Genomic DNA, 10,033 nt, shown 5'->3' with positions numbered 1-10,033 from the left:
TTCATACAACCGCTCGTGAGCAGCCGGGACGAAGGCGTCATAATTGGCCTCCTCGTCAGTCCCGCCACACAGATACCCGGCTTGTCGGAACTCGGTGAGCTCCTCTTCGCTCATTTGGTTGGGCGAATCCCTCACATCTGAGACGACCCAAGCATACTGGTCGTAAGCCGCGGGGTTAACGGATGCTCGGGAGACCGTGCGGGCCATACCAACATGGGGGTACCATCCAGTTAGTCTAAGAGATCGGTCGCTCAGGCCGAAAACAAACACCACCCCCCCGACTTCCCGACTAACGGCAAACAAGACTAAAAGACTAAAGGAACGAGAAAAAGCCTACCCTAGAATGGTACTTTCCCCCCTAACACGTCTACTCGCAACTAAGGCTACGCAGTAACATCAAGAGAACCAAATAACAAGCATGCAGAAGTAATGCATAAAAGGGAAGATGATCAGAAAAATTACCTGAGATTGAGGAGAGGAAGATGGAGTTGAATCTGGTAAAATGCAAGAAACCCGAACGGAGGCACCACAGCAAAGCCTGGTAGCAAGGAGGGAGAAGGGAGAATAGAGGGTGCGGAAAAAGTACGTAAAATGAAGAAATACCAAAACCGCTCGTTTAAAAGCTGCCTCCAGAGCGCGAAACGCCTGGGGGCAAAAGGGTCTTTTCAAACGGGGTTTTTCACCCCATTATGAGCATTCAATGCTCGGCGCAGGAAACGAGGTGATGAAACAGTTGTTTGAGCAACCAAGAGACGCGCCTTGGGGGCACGTCCCCCCCCACGAGCGACCGACCAGACGAGATACGAGACGACACGCCATTGGTAGCTCCCACGACTACCATTGGCGCGTGGGGGCACTGTTACGGCCCGGCCCAGAACCAGCTTTGGGCCGACCCGACCCGTGTAACACCCGACCCGGGCACGCGCCCTACAACCGACCCGGACACGCGTCCTGTACGGATCACACACGTGCTGCAGGACAACGTCCTTGGGAATATGGGCCTGTCACGTAAGGGGCCCACTACTGACATGTATATAAGGGGAAGATTGGCTCTTCCCCCGAGGTACGTCACATTCTCTCACCCCCTCATTCTGTCCGCCTGCACATTGCTGACTTGAGCGTCGGAGTGTCTTTGCAGGTGGCACCCCCCTCGTCCGTTCACCATCACAGTGCTCGTCAGCTCGGCAGACCCACAATCAGCGCGACCAGGACCAAGACATCCTCACCTATCCACCTTTGCATCTTCTGTCCACCCGACCTGTTCGGAAGCCGACCTAACGAACAAAAATCTATGTTAATAACTAGCTTTTATATTTATCGTGTAAATGGTCATATAAAGGAATAAAGGTGACGAACGAATAATTATGTAAAAAAATATACATATTTTTATTGTAATTTTCAATTATTAATTACCTCCTACTCAATTAAAAAAAATTATTTTTTACAATATTTATGGCATAAAAAACTTTTTAAAATCAAATCAGTTGTTATAAGCAAGATTATTAAGGGTTAAAATAAAAAATATTATATCATTTTAAAATAAAAATATTAATTAATAGCTAGATGATATTTTTTTATCTCATCTATTTTTTAAGACAAAAAAGTGAAAAACAATTTTACTTATGTCTAGAAAATTAAGATTTATTTTAGTAATTAACTAAATTTGCGTCAAAAAATACGTCATCGCTATTTATTAATTTTTTATTTAGTTTATTTATTTATTTAATTTTTTTATGCTAAATCAAATTTAATAAAATAAGTATGTTTGAATGTTAAATTTAATAAAATAAATTTACATTATTTTTAATTTTATAATTATATTTTTTTATGTTAGAAAAATAAAATTAAAGTTTAATTATCTTATTGGTTCTTATAATTTTACTAAATATATAATTAAATTTGTATATTTCTTAATTAAATTTTTACACTATTTTTAATTTTGTAATTAGATTTTTTTTATGTCAAAAATATTAAAATTAATAAAATATTTCTCCCAAAAAAATATGTAATTAAAGATCTAATTAAGTTCTTAATTATAGATACCTTTAATTTGCAAATAAATATTCAATTAATTTTAATATTTTTTACACTAAAAATAATTTAATTATAAAATTAAAAACAGTGTAAGGACTCAATTAAAAAAAAATATAAGAACCTAATTAAAAATTTGGTAAAACTATAAATACCAACAAATTAATTAAACTTAAAATTATTCGTATATTTTTTTCTAAATAATGTGATTAAAGATTTAATTAGGTTCTTAATTATGAGAACCTTCAACTTGCACTACAGACACATATTCTGTTAGCTTTAGTTCTATTATTTTTTATATTGATAAAAATTTAATTATAAAATTAAAATTATTAAAAGATAAAAAATACATAAATATAATCTAATTACAAATTTTATAAAATTAATTAAACCTTTTGTTTTAATATTTTGGGACTATACCTGTCAAAGTTATTCTTTTATCCTTAACAAATATGAACGATAGAAGTTAGAACCCACTGTGATTTCAGGTATCAATACCAAGCCAACGGCGTTATGTATGGTACTTTCAAAGTGTACTTTCTACCCCTAGGGGCAAAGTGAGCTTGCGGCTTGCCTCAGCCATGTAGCAGAGAATTGCGCCGAATTCGCCTTTATGATATTGTTAACATCTATGCAATTTTCTTTGTGATTTAAGAGCTGCAGGAGGAGGTTAGTTAACTCTCAATTTCTTTATCAATGATAAGGATCTAATCAAATTTTACTAGGTACTAGCAACGAGTCAACAACCTTTGGAACATACCTTGTATTTATTTTATTTTATTTTATTTTTTTTGCTTATGCATGAAAATGTGAAACATTAATTTTTTGATAAGATTTCTTGTGTTTACAGTTAACTGGAGACATACGTGCCATATTCTATGAAAAAATGATAGGAGGCTGTCTCTTCCATTACTGTTTTAATACAGCTTTTGTTTAAGAACAGCATGGTACAGGTAATTTTATTCTATCCATTTATTTTGGCGTATTTACAGTTAGATAACAATCAAATTGATGCTCCAATTTTCATGATCAAATTAATCCCTTAGTTTTAACGGCGTTAATGGTGGCGTGTAATATTAACAACTGTAACATGACATTAGGCAAGTTGAGGAAGTAATCTATCTATTTTTAATATATAAAAGTAGGAAGAAGGGACAAAAATACACCTGAAAGTTCATACGCTGGACAGAAATACACTTGAATCGTTTAATGAGTCACGCGTACACAGTAATTATACACTCTGGCGGACATAATCACCATTCCGGCTATCAGCGTGTGACATGGTTAGTGAGAATGGACAGGTGGCTCTATTTTATCCTTGCTGGCACGTTAAGTGTTAGTGAGCTGGCCATTTAGTGCCAACTCAGATAAAATGTTTTATTTTAAGTTTTAATTAGGCAAAATTAACACTAAAACGCTTCGTTCTCTCTTATGAACTTGAAAGTTTTGTTGGTGGTAACACAGTTTGCACGTTGAGAGAATTAGAGTGCCCTAGCAGAGAAGCAATGGCATTGCTCTGAAGTGGTGAGTCAGTTCATCATTGGAGGAGTACTCGAAGAAGTCGACCCACACGATCATAGCGATGATCACGCACTGGAGGCAGGGACGATCTAAAGGTAACATCTTTTGAACTTCCCATTGTACCTATTATGATCGAACATGCTATTTGATGTTTGTTTAGTAACTAGTTTGTGGCTGTACGAAAAAAGTTAGGGTTGTCTGGGTTTAGTTGTGGTTATGAGGGTTTTGTTTTTCTTCGTAGATGTCAACTCACATCACACTTGTGTATCATCATGGGGGGAGGTTGGAGAGAAATTCTAAAGGGGTGACAGTATACAACAGTGGTCAAGTGTTCTTAATACCTAGAGTCAATGTGGATACGCTGAACCTGTTTTTCATGGAGGGATTGTTCAAGGATTTGGGTTATATTCGGTGGAAAGAATTTTACTGGGGAAAATCTGATGCTGGAGGTGGTGTTGCTCTTAAGCTACTTAGGCTAGATAGGGATGTGGTGAACATGTATGAGGATGCAATTAGAAATGATGATAGGGTGGTACATGTGTATTGGGAGCATACAGTAGACATTCCAACTGAGGTTGAGGTGGTTGACATAGATGCAGAAGAGGTCCCTACCCCTGAAACAGAACCAGCCAATGTAAATGTAGAGAGTGTGAAATCACCTGGGGGGAGGATAAAGAAGAGGGCACAAAAGAGTCAAAAATCAGCCAGAATTCTTAGGCCAAGAAAACTAACAACAACACTAGGCCAAAAGTCATCCCAGAGTTCGTTACCTTCAATGAAGAGAACCAACCCAAGGAAAAGACAACAAAAAATCACACAATCTGAACCAGCAAAACAATCTCACCCACAGCCCAAACCGAAAACAATGTCACACACAGCCCAAGTTAAGCCAGCATATGTGGCCCAACCCCAACACACACCACATGTGGGCCAAGCCCAACATACAACTCCTATGGTCCAAACCCAAACCACTCAATCTGGACCACCAACAACTTCTGAACATAGAACTCAATCACAACCCAACCTTCAACAAGATGAGGTCCCTACCCAGGAATCAAGAGCAAAACAAAGAAACAGAAGAAATTCTTATAAGAGGCCAGCTCCTAGTGGACAGATCTTTGTGCAAGGAGGCATAGGTGAAGCTCTAAAAATATTTGTCCCTCGTGCAACCAGTGAGTCAACAGAGAGTGATAATGATGACTCTGATCCAGATTACCATCAGTATGAGTCTGAGGAGCTGCACAGCCCTTATTCATCAGACTGTGATAGTGAGTATGAGGCAGAGCGCAATGTTTGGCCTCAAGGAAACCCGAATGCTACTTTTGGTTCAGTACATTTAGAGTTGGGGATGGAATTTGATACTATGGAGCAATTCAAGAGAGCTGTTAGGAAGTTCAATATACAAATTGGAAGGAGTATCATGTTTAGGGATGAAGAGCTTGATTTTTCCTTCAGTGAGGCCATGTTCTTAGTTATTGGTTAAGCTGTTAGGGTTTCAACACAGAGCTTCTTTCTTCTGAAGATAAAAGAGAATGAAATTGTTAGGGTTTCAGTGTTAATTTTGCCTAATTAAAACTTAAAATAAAACATTTTATCTGAGTTGGCACTAAATGGCCAGCTCACTAACACTTAATGTGCCAGCAAGGATAAAATAGAGCCACCTGTCCACTCTCACTAACCATGTCACACGCTGATGGCCGGAATGGTGATTCTGTCCGCCGGAGTGTATAATTACTGTGTACGCGTGACTCATTAAACGATTCAAGTGTATTTCTGTCCAGCGTATGAACTTTCAGGTGTACTTTTGTCTCTTCTTCCATAAAAGTAAATAGATAAGTTTATTCATGTTATTTTTAAAATTTTATTTATTTATTAATATCATATCAGTAATATTGTATATTTAACAAAATTTTAGAATTAATCACTCATTTTTTGTCAAATAAATTATTATTTTTAAATTAATAAAAAGAATAAAATATACAAAAAATATACAAATAATAAAAATATATGCAAATACGGGTGCAAAATTACCAATAAATAGTATCTAACTAAATTTGTAATCTATAAAGACATTGAATCTATATCCCTATATTTATTATATCTTACTGTTATAAACAATATAACAAATTTATAACCCCAATAATTAATTTATTAATTTTTATAAATAACTCATTAAATATAATAAACATTCATATTACAAATGTCATAATAATATTATTAATCATAATAAATTTTACGTTACAAATATTTAAATTCGATACTATTTGAACTACTTATATAAGTCTCTTATCACTGTTCCTTCAAATAACATCAAATTTAGCACAAGAAATTTATTTTTGAACTACACAACATCTCAAACTTACTCAATAGAGCATCATTCTTTGAACAATATCACCAAACAAATAGATAATTGGTTTATCAAAATTCGTGTGATTCGTCTATGAAAAACATTAACACCTACAAATGAAGAGGGATCTCTTTACTTAGAAATGATTATATTAGATGAAAAGGTACAAAACAAATATATTTATTATATTTTTAAATTAAATTTACAAAAAAATGCTTTAATTATTTTTTCTTTTTATATTTTTTATATAATTTTATAATACTTTATATATAATTGTATTTCAATATCGTTAAAATTATACTTCTTTCAAATGTTATTTATTGTTCATTTTTTAATAACTTAAAAAAATAAATGTAATCAATTTTTAATTAATTATTAACTATAATTTACTAACACTGCAGAAAATACCTCTTCATATAATTGTGAAAAAAATATGATGAATAAACATAAATATTTGTTACAAGAAGAAAAAAGTCTATACTATAAAAAAATTTGAAAATAGACTATGCAAATAATTTGTATAGACCAATTAAAGGTATAATGAAAGCAAACTTTTTACTCACAACTGTTGTGAAAAAAATTAAAGATCCAATTTTAAACATTCTCCAACACTATTTTGAATTTGCATAACTTGAGACATTTTCTGACAGAGTGAGTCAAAGAAAATATTAACAAGTAATTTTATTTTATACTATTTTAATTATTCTTATTAAAAATAACTTATTCAAAAAAAAGTATACATTTTTGTTCTTTTTATTGTAGATATCATTAGAAAAATGCATGCACATCAAGATATTAAGTAAAAAAAAAAAATCATACAAATTCAAAACACATCTTTTAAATAAGTACATACATACAAAGATACAAAGATGAACAAATAACACAATAAAAAGTGAGTGGGTGTTCCAATACTCTTGTATTGTTTAAAATTTTAAAACTCCTTTAGATTATTATTGATATTGTAATGTGAAAAGTTAGTATTTAAAAAATTAACACTAATTTAAAATTATACTTTTAAATAAAAAATATAAAATAATCATAAAATATTAATCTCTCATATTTATTTATTTATTAAGCAATGATTTTTTAATTTTAGTGTCTTATTAGTGTTAATTTTTTTAATGAAATAAACTAAAAAAAATTATTGTTTCCCTAACAATTTTTTTATTTTTATCTTTTAATATTTATTTTGTTTTAGAATTTCATAAACTCATTACAATACGATGCATCGTATTGATATATTTTTATTTTTAATTAATCTAATTTTATTTACATAATTTAAAATTTTAAATTATAAAACTTTTAAATTAAAATTTAAATAAATATAATGTAATTAATAATTTAATTTAATTTGATAAAAATAAACATATTCGTATTATTATATTTACGTGATTAATTATATTTATTCGATTTAAAAAAATAACTATTAAAACTATTAATTATAAATTAAAAAATTAATATACTCGTATTATTTTTAATACAACTACATTTATAATATTTTTTAATAGTTTGGTGAATCAACAGTCTATAAAGTCTTTAATTATTTAATGAATCAATACTTCATATATTTTTATTTTTGAAAATTTTTAAATTAGTTTTTTGCGTTAAAATTTTTATTATTTTTTCTATATTTATTTTACCTCTTCTATTTTAAATTAAAAAACCCTTTATATTTATTTTTTTCTCATAGCTCTCTTTCTCAAATCTCACTTATAACCAAATCCATTACCGCTGTTCACCATCTTCACCGATATCTTGTTCAACGTCACATCTACTTCATCATTTCTATCGTCGCGTCGCCGTCCCGGAACCACTTCGCCTCACTGGCTTAGTGTCCCGCAGACCGCAACCGTACCCGCGTCGTAGTTGTCTTTTCTTCACCGTGGTTACTTGCCGCCTACTTCTCCCCTGTGGTGTGAGTGGTGATGCTGTTGTGCTCCTCTGTACTCGACGCCTTCAGCATCCTCCATTCTCGAACTGCCGTGCTTCTTTACTCCCCTTCTGCTTCTACTTTCTTGTCGTCGTTTCATTCGCTTGAGTCAAGTTTCCTTCTTTTGGTGGCTCTATTTAGTCTATCTTGAATCTCTTCATATATATTGGATCTGTTCTTTTATTCTGGATATGTTCTTATTCCTATTTTTTAAATTTTTGTTTCAAATAGAATGTTTTTAGTATATTTTAAAATTTTTACCCTTATTTTAATTTTTATGTTCTTCTATTTTGAATATGTTCCTAAAATTAAATGTTTTCAATTTTTGTCTCCATTTTAATTATTCTGGTCTTCTATTTTTGCTCCTATTTTAGTGTTTTAAATTCAAATTTAAAATTTTACTTTCTAGCTCATTTGAATAATAATCCTAAAATAATATCTTAATATTTAAACTTAATACTAAATAATATATTTAATTCTATTAATTAAATTCAAATTCACATTTCCGTGTTGTTTCTTTTAGTTACCAAAAAAAAAAATGTAAGACTCCAAATTTCAAAAAATTATTAATAAATTATTTGTGATTAGTTATATTTATTTAAAATTTCTTAAGAAGGGAATCTAAAACTTGTTTTAAAAATTCACATCAAAACTTCAAGAATACAATTGAAATCGCCATCACCTAGGGACATTCAAGAATATTAAGGTGTCCTGAAAAAGAAATCAAGCTATATGAAAAAGGATCTTAAATCAAGGGAGTTCAAACAAAATTTACGAGGCATGAGACATCAAACAGGCTTTCAATCAATCCAAAAAAATACAAAACTTGTAAAGAAAGACAACTTGATCAATAGTGAATTTTCGAAGAAGAACCTTTGACTAAACAAAGACAAATAAGAGGACAAATAGTGCACTAGATTGAAACAAATTCAGGATGACAATGGTGATATTCATAACAGTAAAAGAATAATTAAAAATAAAACCAAGTATATCATTCAAAGAAGTTAAAAGTTTAAAAAAGAATTGGTCTGTTCCTAAAAAGATGGATATGAGCCCAATACTTTAAAAAAAAATAACAATTGCATAGACAATGTGTTATATTAAACCAAATTCAAATTAAAAATAAATTAAGTAAAGTTTGCCAAATGAAAATCAATGGAAAAGAGGCAAAAATCTTTCTTTTGAAGAATTCCTAAATACATATTCAAATAAAGATATTCGTAAACCGTAATTAGGGGGGATGCTGCCGAATTTTCATGAAATTTAAGATTCTATTTTAAAATGTGATTTAGAAAAGGAATGAATTTGAGAGGTTCTATTACTTGATTCTTGATTTATTGAGAAATAAATGTTTTGAATTTAATCTCTTTATGGAAAGTTTAAGTTTTAATATTGATTTAAATATGAAAGAACCTATATTTTAAAGTGTGATTAAAGAAGTATTTTTGGAGGAGTTTAGTGAATTTTAAAAGAAATTAAACTTGATTAATTAAGTTTGTTTTGCTTTTGAAGTATTCTTTAAATTTTGACTTAGCAAGACTAAACAATTCTGAGCCTTGGAAAGGTTTTCGATTTAAGAATGAAATAAAATTAGTTTTTGGGCTTAAATAACTTTGATTTTGAAAGTGGTTTGGAAATTTTGACTTACATGCTTTGGTTTTGATTTTAAATCTTCACTTAAATTGATTTCAACTTAAATAACTATGATTTCGAGAATTTCTAAAGAGTTTAAAAAATGAGGCAGGTTATTCTTCTCTAAAGTCTTGAGTCTTTTTCAAGGTTGTTAATTATTAACTTTAATTTAAAATAGTCAAACAAATGATTTAAAATTGAAGAATTGAGTCTTTTCAAAGAAATTTTTCTCTTGAGGTGATATTTGAAAGTCTTTTGGAAGTTTTGGAAAATGTCACTTAAAGTGACTAAGTTTTGAAAGAAAATTAGATTATGAACTTGAAATGATTTGAGAAATTGAGGATTTTAAAGTGAAGACTAAAATGGATTGATCTTGGTTTCAAAGTAAGGAGATTTGAGAAAAAAGTGACTTATGGCTTGAATGTTAATTGGTTTGATATGAATTGTTAATGAAGTGCGGAAATGATGATGACTAAATGAATATGTGGCTTTTGTACTTTTTTTTATCTGAGATACGAGTTTTTCTAGGTAAAGTACCGTGTCTTGCTACTACGTGTTTCAGGTTGAGATTT

This window comes from Arachis stenosperma, chromosome 4 (genome assembly GCF_014773155.1).
Source record: "Arachis stenosperma cultivar V10309 chromosome 4, arast.V10309.gnm1.PFL2, whole genome shotgun sequence".
NCBI lineage: Eukaryota > Viridiplantae > Streptophyta > Magnoliopsida > Fabales > Fabaceae > Arachis > Arachis stenosperma.
The sequence above is the reverse complement of the archived record's forward strand: the minus strand, read 5'-3'. Positions refer to the sequence as shown.